General features: G+C 46.0%; 1 protein-coding gene across 1 annotated transcript in view; it reads left to right on the forward strand.

Moving 5' to 3' along the window:
* Positions 1-769: 769 nt before the first annotated feature.
* Positions 770-10,018, forward strand: part of JAML (junction adhesion molecule like) — a 38,740-nt gene continuing 29,491 nt past the window's right edge. The window contains exon 1 of the mRNA XM_006148846.3: positions 770-946. The gene's annotated coding sequence lies outside the window, so the exon portion shown is untranslated. The remainder of the gene's footprint in view (positions 947-10,018) is intronic.

The raw sequence follows: 10,018 nt of genomic DNA on the forward strand, positions 1-10,018 counted from the left end.
AGCGGCAAGCTGGAACTAGCTCACACGGCAACAGCGGATTATTACGTTTTTAGAAATTTTGCAAGCTGGTTGTTAAACTGTTAGTAGCTTACAGTGGGAGTATTTATACTATGGAAATTGCTGGCTCACCAGCACATCACTTCTTAGGGACTGTATAGCCTAGTCCTTGAGGAAAACAAACATTTAACAGCTTTTCAAATGATTCAGGACGAGTCCCACAAGGTGAGGCTGCCCATGGCTTGGTCAAGTTGATCCAGCCGCGGTTGAAGGCATGTACATAGAGAACACTCATTTTGAAGATGGTGAGAGATTTCTTGAAATGAAGAAGCCTTGATTTGTTATCTGAGGTCCAAGCCACCCCAGAGGTTCTCTAGGGAATAAGGCATTGCCCATATTGTGGAAACAGTGGTATTGCCCGGAGATCTATGTGTCGAGGTGGTGAGCTGAAAGGCTAGGTAGGCACATCTTCAGAAGCAGAGTTTGGGTGACCTCTGTGTTTGTACCTCTGCACTGAGAGAGAGAAAAAAAAAAAATGGAAGTTGCTACATCTTAAACACAGAACCAAATGTTTTGTGTGAACCTTAAATTTATTTTGTTTGCACGAGGCTCATTTCTTTCTGAGCGAGTGCTTGTCTGGTACCATTCAAATTCTTACCCTCAGAGAGTTAATAACGTAGAGATGGAGATGACGCCTGCAGGGTTGAATGTATTGCCTCTTTTTAGGAGGAAAGTGTAAATACGCATTGGGGAAAGGACCAGATGACTGAAACGAGAACCTTGAGGCTGAGGTTCCTGTTTGCATCTCCACAGCCTCCTCAGAATGCACACGTTCCGTTGGCTCTGCGTCTGACCTACTGGGCTAGCAGAAGCCTCTTCAGTCGGGCTTGGGGACTGCAGCAGCGAGAGCTTCCAGTGTGCTGCTTCTCCTGGGTGCTCTTCACCTTGGGTAAGCAATTGCTTTGTGTTTCTTCAGCCACTTTCTCACTCAGCAAGGTGGGTTCTGAAGGCCGAGTCTCACTCAGAGGAAGGCTGGCTTCATTGGCAACTCTTTTGAATTGTCAGACCACGGCCACGGAGCTCCCCGTCTCTTCATGGGGACTGTCATGTCTAGTGGGGGTGGTTTTAGTTTCTGTAGTGTGTAGTAACTTTTAAGATTCTCAGAGAAAAGACAAGGAAGGTTTAGTAAGAGTCCATTGAGGAGGAGGAGGAGGAGGAGGATGACTTGGATTTTTAAGTTGCCGGTGGCTTTAGGTAGAGCTGTGCATGGGTGTCCTTCAGGACTTTTCCTTCACTGTTTTTCTTTTTCTTAGAAGAGGATATTTAATTAAACTATTTTTTTTATGTAAAGTATGGGTATTTATTTCAGACTTTAGATCCTGATTGATTAAAAAAAAAAAAACAAAAAAAAACCTGATTTCTTTCCTCAGTAGCTGAGGCCTCTGCAACAAACTGATTTCTTTCCTCAGTAGCTGAGGCCTCTGTGTTAGGATGATTTCCCAGAGACAGAAATAACACACGTTCCATTAGGTGGAACGTGACACAAAGGTGTGGCACAAAGTCCCTGGTGCCCACTGGATCCCAGCCTCAGGAAGGGAAAGAAGCAAAGTGCACCACCATGGGACTAAACGAATATGCACACACTAATGGAATGAGCTTAAAATTTTTTTAAAGTTTGTTTTGCATTTCTTTTCTCATTTTCTTTTGTTACCCTGTGTATGTAGCACTTGTGATCTCCCAGGAGGTTCCCAGCCTTAGACTCATTCGATGTCTCAGAACTAAATTCTTTAAGCATCCAGAAACAGGCCAAATGTCTTTTGCTGTGAACATTCTGTAGAGACAATGTGAGTTGGGAGTTTGGATGTTGTTTTTATTCATTTATTTCTTCTATGAGAGAGAGGTGGGGGGACCCCCAAAAGAGAGGCTCATGCCATTATCCACCCCTAGCTTTAGCTGGCCCAAATCACAGGCACACACGCACACATACTTGACATATACAGGGGGCTCCAGGACGTGAACCCAGGACCTTACCGTGGGGTTCTGTTTCATTACTGTTGTGCCACTATCTGATTATTGCTCCCCCTCCATTTTTTTTTTTTTTTAAAGAATCAGTGTAGGGACCAGCAGGTGGCATTTAAGGCACTAGACTCCTACATAGCCGACTGTGGTTCAAGTTCTGGACCCGGAGGCTTGAAACTCACGCCAGGCATATGTAGATGCATATCCAAGATTCTGAGAGAAGAATGGAAGAGAAGGGATTGAGGCATGGCCATCCCTTCTGGGGGGTGATTTCTCACTTTCTCTCTGTCTCTTGCAACTGCATGTGCCCTATTGTAAAAATCTCTCTAAAAAGAAAAAAAAAATCAGTACAATGATAGAAGGGTAAAAAAAAATGTAAGAACTGGGACATTCTGTGGAGGATTACAGAGGCTCATAAGAAGGAGAAAACAGGTCCGTGGAGGAGTCAGCCCTGTGTGTTTTCCTCACCCCAGTGAAGAGGTTTGTGCTGAGGGTTCACGGCCAGGGCCCCAGTTGCTCCCCTCCCTCCGGCCTGAGTTGGTAGGGCACTAAAGGGGGATTAAAGGAGGGCACCATGACCCTGCATCTCCAGAGTCATCATCCTCACAGCAGTCAGCATCTTCCTCCTCCTCCTCCTCCTTACCAGTGTCATCATCGCACACGTCATCATAGAGCAAATCTGAGCTGTCGTCATTGGAAGGCACCAGAGTGCTGGGATATTCCTCCTTTTCTGCGTTGGCATCAGGGGCCAAAATCTGTTTACTAAGATTTCAGCATATTCTCTGACTTTTCCTTTACTCTCTATGTCCCGAATGTAACACCCCCCAGAGCATCCACTTTGGCTGGGGAGAAGGTGAGATCAAACAGTGAGACTACACTTAGCAGATCCTCACCTCCTCAGTAAGATCCTGCCATTCAGAGGGCAGGCCCCTGTCTGGCGGTCGTCTGTAGATGATCCACATCAAGAATTGACATGCGTACATTTCGCTAAGAATCTCAAGGTAAGTGGTGAATATGGTTAGTAGGAAATAGGAAACTGAATATACATATTTTTTAGAGAGATTTTTGTTATAGGGTGCATGTGCTCACCAGAGAGATAGAGACAGAGAGACAGAAAGTGAGAAATCACCCCCAAGGAAGTATGGCCATGCCACAATCCCTTCTCCTCCATTCTCCTCTCAGGATCTTGGGCACGCACACACATGTGCCTGGCATGAGTTTTAAGTGCTGGGTCCAAGACCCAAACCACAGTCAGCTCTGTGAGATTCCAGCAATATAATCATTATGTCATCTGCTGGTCATGGGAAATAGGACATTTAATATGCACCTTGATGTAGCTGCCTTCATAGAGCATGCTGGGGGTTCGAAGATGGCCATCTCCCAGTCATGGAGGACAGACTCATCCACCAGGGTGATCTAGAAGCCCTCCCCCGGTTCACCTACAGGAATTTCAGCTCAGCATCAGGGACTCCTGTGAACTGGTCATCGGCTGCTGGTCCACTGTGGTGGCAGTGACAGTGTCAATGTCAGACCAGGTTGTCATGCACTGGCTGGGCCAGACCAAGTCTCTCTCCCTGTTGTATTTTATTTTAAAGTAAATTTACTTGTATGTATAAGTGACATAATGTGATGCTGTGGGATGCATATAGATAGTAGAAAGGTTATTACAGTGAAGCAAATTAACATACCCATCACCTCACACGGACCTACTGTTTTACTTCTCCTCATTCTAGGCAAACCCATGTTGAACTTTTAGAAACCAGAAACTTAAACCTTCCAAGAGAGCTGGGCCATTGGTCACACTTGTCACATCATCACCATTGTCTTGACATCAAGGAAAGATGGATACAGGGTGGTTTAGGTCTAACTCAGTCTGAAGGAGGGAGAAGGAGGGATGACTTTCATGATCCCATTTGAGGAGAGGATCCCATTTGAGTAGGCCTATGTGACCTTGACTGTGCGGCAGAGGCCACGTGGCCTACCAGTCTGTGTTTAATAGCCTTGGAAGGAAAAACAAGGACACTTTTTATTTTCAGAGAGATTTTTTGCGATAGGGCGCATGCACTCACAGAAACAGAGAGACAGAAAGTGAGAAATGACCCCCAAGGGGGATGGCCATGCCACAATCCCTTCTCCTCTATTCTCCTCTTGGGATTGTGGGCATGCATGCACACACGCCTGGCATGAGTTTTAGACTGCCAGGTCCACGACTCGAACTGTGGTCGACTGCATGGGAGTCTAGTGATAAACCATCACATCATCTGCTGTTCCCAATGAGGACAAATTTTTAAGAAGGTCCTGTCTCAGAATGGTGACAAGGACTTGTCTACCTAATGATGGCTGAGAGCCCAGAGGTCCACAGCAATATGCAGAGAGATTGAGGGGCCACAGCACTGGGTGGAGCAGACAGTGGGGTGCGGGAGGCTGGGCGTTATCTATTTGCTCAGTGGCTGCCTGTCTTTACCAGGGGCAGACACCTTGGGTGACATCAGCGCTTTCTTATTTGTCCCATCATATCATAGTATTGGGAGGTGATTTTTGCATCCCGTGTGGTAGTCTCATTTTCATGAGTCTCTCTCCTGAAGTTTTGCGGATCATAATTGTATCAAGGGTAACAATTTCCCTGTGCTATTAACAACAGGAAAGGGATCCCAGTAGCTTCTCCCCACCCCCAAGAGCAATAGGAACATTTGCAAGGAGTCATATTGATTGAGTCAAACCATTTGGCCAGGCTGTGAGGTAACTTATTATTCAGAATTATCTCAAGAACACTTGCTGAAGATGAAACAGTATCTGAGACAGATGGAAGCTGGGCAGAAGTTGACGATTTTAACGGTGTCTTTTGTTATCAAGGTGCTTAAGGTGTTTCTAATGATTTTTTTTTTTTGAGAGAGATTTTTTGCTTATGACCCATGTGCTTGCTGGAGAGATAGAGACAGAGAGACAGAAACCAAGAAATCATCCCCTAAGGGGGGTTGGCCACACTGCAATCCTTTCCCTTCCATTCTCCTCTTGAGATTCTGGATACGTATACACGTGCAGCTTGTGTGAGTTTCAAACCACTGGTTCTGGGACTCAAACCACAATCAGTCACATGGGAGTCCAGCATCTTAACCACTATGCCACCTGTTGGCCCGCTTTTTCTGTATTTTTGAAAAACAGACTCCATGAGTTCAAGGAAACTGTGTATGATGAAAAAAGAGAAAAAACTGGCTGGCTTTCAAAATGTTTTGCACCAAAATAGACTCATACTTTAATTCCATTTTTTCCATACACTTTTTCCTGTCCCCTTGTATAAAAATGAAATTCAGAATTTGGTTATTCATACACACTCACACACACACTAATTCACAAATTCTGAATTGTGTGTATGTGTGTGTCTGTGTGGTTATATAGAATGGTAGCAATTTCTGAATATTTGCCAACTAACTAGGAAATTTCACCTTGACCAGAGTGTTCCTGGTACTGCCCAAAACGTCATGGACACATTTGACAAGTGGTTACACAGCACTTCCTGCACCTACGCCAGGCTGGCCCTGCAGGTGCACTGCGTGCAGGCTCTTGGCCTCATGGGCCTTGTTGTTTTGTGGAGGTGCAGGTAGAGAGCAAGGCTTTAATCAAACGGCACACAAATTAATAGGTCATTGAAAATTGTAATAAATGTAGTAAATGCCCAGAAGAAAGATAAAAAATATTAAAAAAAATTTGCCAGCGAGTGTAAGTGTTCATCAGAGAAACAGAGAGAGAGAGGGAGAGGGAGAAAGCACCTCCCCCCCCTTTATGGTATGGTTTTACTCCAGTCCCCTCTCCTCCATTTCTCCATCCTGGAAGAATTTTGGAAATGCCCGCCCCCCCCACACACACACACACGCCTAATGTGTTTTCCAAGGTGCAGGGGCCAGGATTCAAACAATGTGGTCAACCATGTGGGATCTGGCTCCTTAACCACTGGGCTATGGGTTGGCCCAGATAAAGCATATTAAGACATGTGGCTCTGGAATCTGATCTGAGATGGATGGTTAAGGAAAAGTTTCCCTGGGGAAATGACATTGAATTTGAGATCTAAAAGATGAGTAGAGTTAACTGGGGGAAAGCCGGAGCAATGGGAGTTGGAAGAGCATGCAGGGAGAGCAGACACAATCCAGGGAAGCTTTACTCTAAAATATTGATTACTTTCTTCTCTCTCTTTTTTTTTTGGAGAGGTTTTCGCTATAGAGTGCGTGCGCTCGCCAGACAGACAGAGAGAAATAGAGAGACAGAAAGCGAGAAATCACCCCCCAGTGGGGATGGTCATGCCGCAATCCCTTCTCCTCCATTCTCCTCTCGGGATCTTGGGCACACATGCACACGCGCCCAGTGTGAGTTTTAAGCCACCGGGTCCGGGACGTGAACCGCGGTCGACTACGTGGTAGTCCAGTGACATAGCCATTACGCTAACTGCTGGTTCCCTTTCTTCTCTTTTTTTTTTTTGAGAGGGTTTTGCTATAGGGCATGTGCACTCGCTAGAGAAACAGAGAGAGACAGAGAGACAGAAGACAAGAATTCACCCTCTGGGGAGGGAGATGGCCATGCCACAATTCCTTCTCCTTCATTCTCTTAGGGCTTTGGGTGTGCACACACTCACCCTTGGCATGAGTTTTAAGCTGTCGGGTCCAGGATTTGAACCACAGTTGACTACATGGGAGTCCAATGACTTAACCAATATACCTCCCGCTGGTCCCAAAATTGATTGCTTTCACAATTGTAGAGAAGCAGTACAGGGTGGGAAGGATGCGGGCTCAGATCCAGAATGCCTGGATTTGAATCCTGGCTCTGCCACTCGCTGTGTGTTCATAGGCAGCCAGGTCACGAATCTGTGCCTCAGTTTCTTCATCTGTAAAACCTCATGGGGTTAGGGACCAGAAGGTGCTGTGGTGGTTACAGTGCTGGGTTCCCACATGGCCAACTACGGTTCACATCCTGGACCTGGTGGCTTGAGAATTACTCTGGGTGCGAGTGTGTGCATGCCCAAAATCCTGAGAGGAGAACAGAGAAGAGAATGCGGCATGGCCATCCTCCCTGGGGGATGATTTCTTACATTCTCTCTTCCTCTCTCTCCCTGTCTCTCTCTGACTCACACATGAATCCTATGACAAAAAATCTAAAAAAAAAAAAAAAACCCTCAAAGAAACAAACCAAAAACACCCTCACGGAGTTGTCATGAGGCTTAAATGAGTTAATGTGTAAAGCTCTCAGACGGTGCCTGTCCTAGAAGCGTCTCTGATTTACTGCACATCCGCTGCTGTGTAGCGTGATGCTTTATTAACAAGGGGGGAAAGGTCTAATCCTTTAATATTAAGTATGGGGCCCAAGGAGGCTGAGTGCTTTTTCCCAATATCAAAAGGTGACTTAATGGAAAATCTGAGCCCCGAAGACATTTCTTCTTCTTTTCTAAAGATAGTTTTCGCCATATGAGGATGCTCTGTCTTGGCCTCACAGGGACACACTACCATGCTTTGGCTTTTCAGACAGGTCTCGTTCTGTTGCCCAGGCCAGCCTCAAACTTTGACCCTCCTGCCTCAGCCGCCTGAGTCGCTGAGATTATAGGCATAAGCCACCTCAGCATGGTCTTCAGGTTGGACCTAGAATCAAACCCAGGCCCCCCATGTGCTCCCAGCCTGCAGAGAATAGTCCCCTAGCAGTGTCAGCAAAATTCCAAAGCAAGGCTTTTTTCTGCTAAAAATCATTGCTTCTCCATTCACCAAGTTCTAAAGGTGCAGTGTTTAGGGCTGAAGTGGGTATCTTCTATACATTAGATTATGTGTATTTTTTTTAGATTTCGTTTGAAAAATGACTGTGGTGTGGTTCTGAGTGACACAGGCTTGGCATCTCGATTCAGTCTTTCTTTTTTTTAAGCAAGTTTTTTTTTTTTTTTTTTTTTTTCTATAGTGTACAAAAACTTGCCTGGGAGACAGAGAGACAAAGCAAGAAATCACCCCCTAGGGGAGATGGCCATACTGCAATTCTTTCTCCTCCATTCTCCTGTCGGGATTTTGGGCATGCACACACGTGTCTGGTGTGAGTTTCAAGCTGGGTCTGAGACTCGAACCATGGTCGGACATGTGGGAGTCCAGGGACGTAACTACTATGCCATTTCATGGTCCCTAGATTTAGTCTTTTTAGAGTTGTTGGTTGCCTCTTAGAATAGAGAGGTGGAGTCCAAGTGCCTTTAAGTCTATTTTAATTTAATGGTCACACTGGCTGCTAGGAGCATGTAGCCAGTATGTGCGAAGCACTTTGCAGGTGTTACAGCACAGGAATGGGACATGTATGTAAGCAAGACATGTATGGTCCTGCTCTTGAGCATGGACAGGCTTGAGTAGGGGTCGGTGACAGACATGCAAATCAAGCAGCAGTCCTCTATGCAAATGGTGCCTTGCCGAGGGGAATGGTGAATGGATGCTGCTTACTGGGTATAGCCAACTCCCCGCTGGGGATTCATCCAGAAGACAGCAGGTATCTCAGGTGTCTCAGAGGCGAGGAGGTGAAGAACGGAAGTTAGGACCTGCTATTCGAGGAAGCCCTTTATGGCTCAGATCATGAACGTGGGGGTCAAGGTGGGTATAGAGGGCAGGAACAGGGCTGTGGCTAATCTCCAGACAGACCTGTGTATTCATTAGATGGACTTCTGTCTGGGGAACCAATATGACTCTTGGAATACCTGTGTCAGTATAATTATTGTCTACATTGTTACAAGGGGCCTGAGATGGAAACTTTAGAAGGTTTCCAGTTCATTCTGATTCATTATTCGCCACTCTTACAAAGGTAGAAGCTCAGAACCTAAATCCTCCCCTAGAGCTGTTTCTATTTGACTTTTAGGTCCTAAAAATAGGGTCTTCTGGGGTCAGCAGGTAGCATGGTGATTAAGGCACTGGACTCCCACATGGCCGACCACAGTTTGAATCCTGGACCTGGTGACTTGAAAATCACGCTGTGTGTGTGTGTGTGTGTGTGCGCTCCCAAAATCCCAAGAGAAGAATGGAGGAGAAGGGATTGTAGCATGGCCCTCCTGGGGAGTGATTTCTCACTTTCCTTCTCTATCTCTACCTTTGTCTCTCTCCGGCAAGTACATGTACCCTATGGCAAAAATCTAAAAAAAGAAAACTAAATCATACATCCTATTTGCCAAAGTGCTGTTATTTACATTATCACATATGTGTCCTTATCCTTACATTATTATCCCCATGTGCCAGGGAAACTGAGGTTCGAGGAGGTCAGTGTCTTTGAACAGGGCCTGGGTGGGAACTCCTGTGAACAGACTCACCCTGATTTTCCAGTTGAAGGATCTGGTTGATGAGAATACAGGTAAGGAATCGCTTAGGTAATCAATTTTTGCTCATTACAATGGCCACCAGATGTGCTAGCTGTCCAGGCAGAACTGGGTGGTGTACCTCCTTGTTAAGGCAATAGAGACCTTTCCTCTTAGCGGATTCTGAAGGGACATCCCTCCAGTGGCAGGTGGCGAGGGGTCCGGTGATCATGGATGAGACCAGACAGCCATAGGTAGGAGCCCAAGACTGCTTGAGTTGTGACTCCTTGGAGTTAGGGTTCCACTTAATTAGGAAAATTTGGGGATGTTGTGTAGAGCAGTGAATCCTTTCCCAGACATTAATGAATGCAATGAAGTTAATACCACAGAGATGTTATAGACATTAAAGAAATGCTTTTGGGGTTGGCCTCATGGCCTAGTGGTTAAGGGAGCCAGCTCTCACATGGACAAGCATGTAGTTTGTATCCTAGCCGTGGCAGCTTGAAAAACACACTGGGTGCATGTGCATGTGTGTCCCAAATTCTGACAGGAAAGGAATGGAGGGACCAGCGGTTAGCATAATGGCTATGTCACTGAACTCCCATGTAGTTGACCATGGTTCAAGTTCCGGATCCGGTGGCTTAAACTCACGTCGGGCGCGTGTGTGTGCGTGCCCAAGATCCAGAGAGGAGAATGGAGGAGAAGGGATTGTGG

This window comes from Tupaia chinensis, unplaced genomic scaffold, assembly GCF_000334495.1.
Source record: "Tupaia chinensis unplaced genomic scaffold, TupChi_1.0 Scaffold000247_1, whole genome shotgun sequence".
NCBI lineage: Eukaryota > Metazoa > Chordata > Mammalia > Scandentia > Tupaiidae > Tupaia > Tupaia belangeri.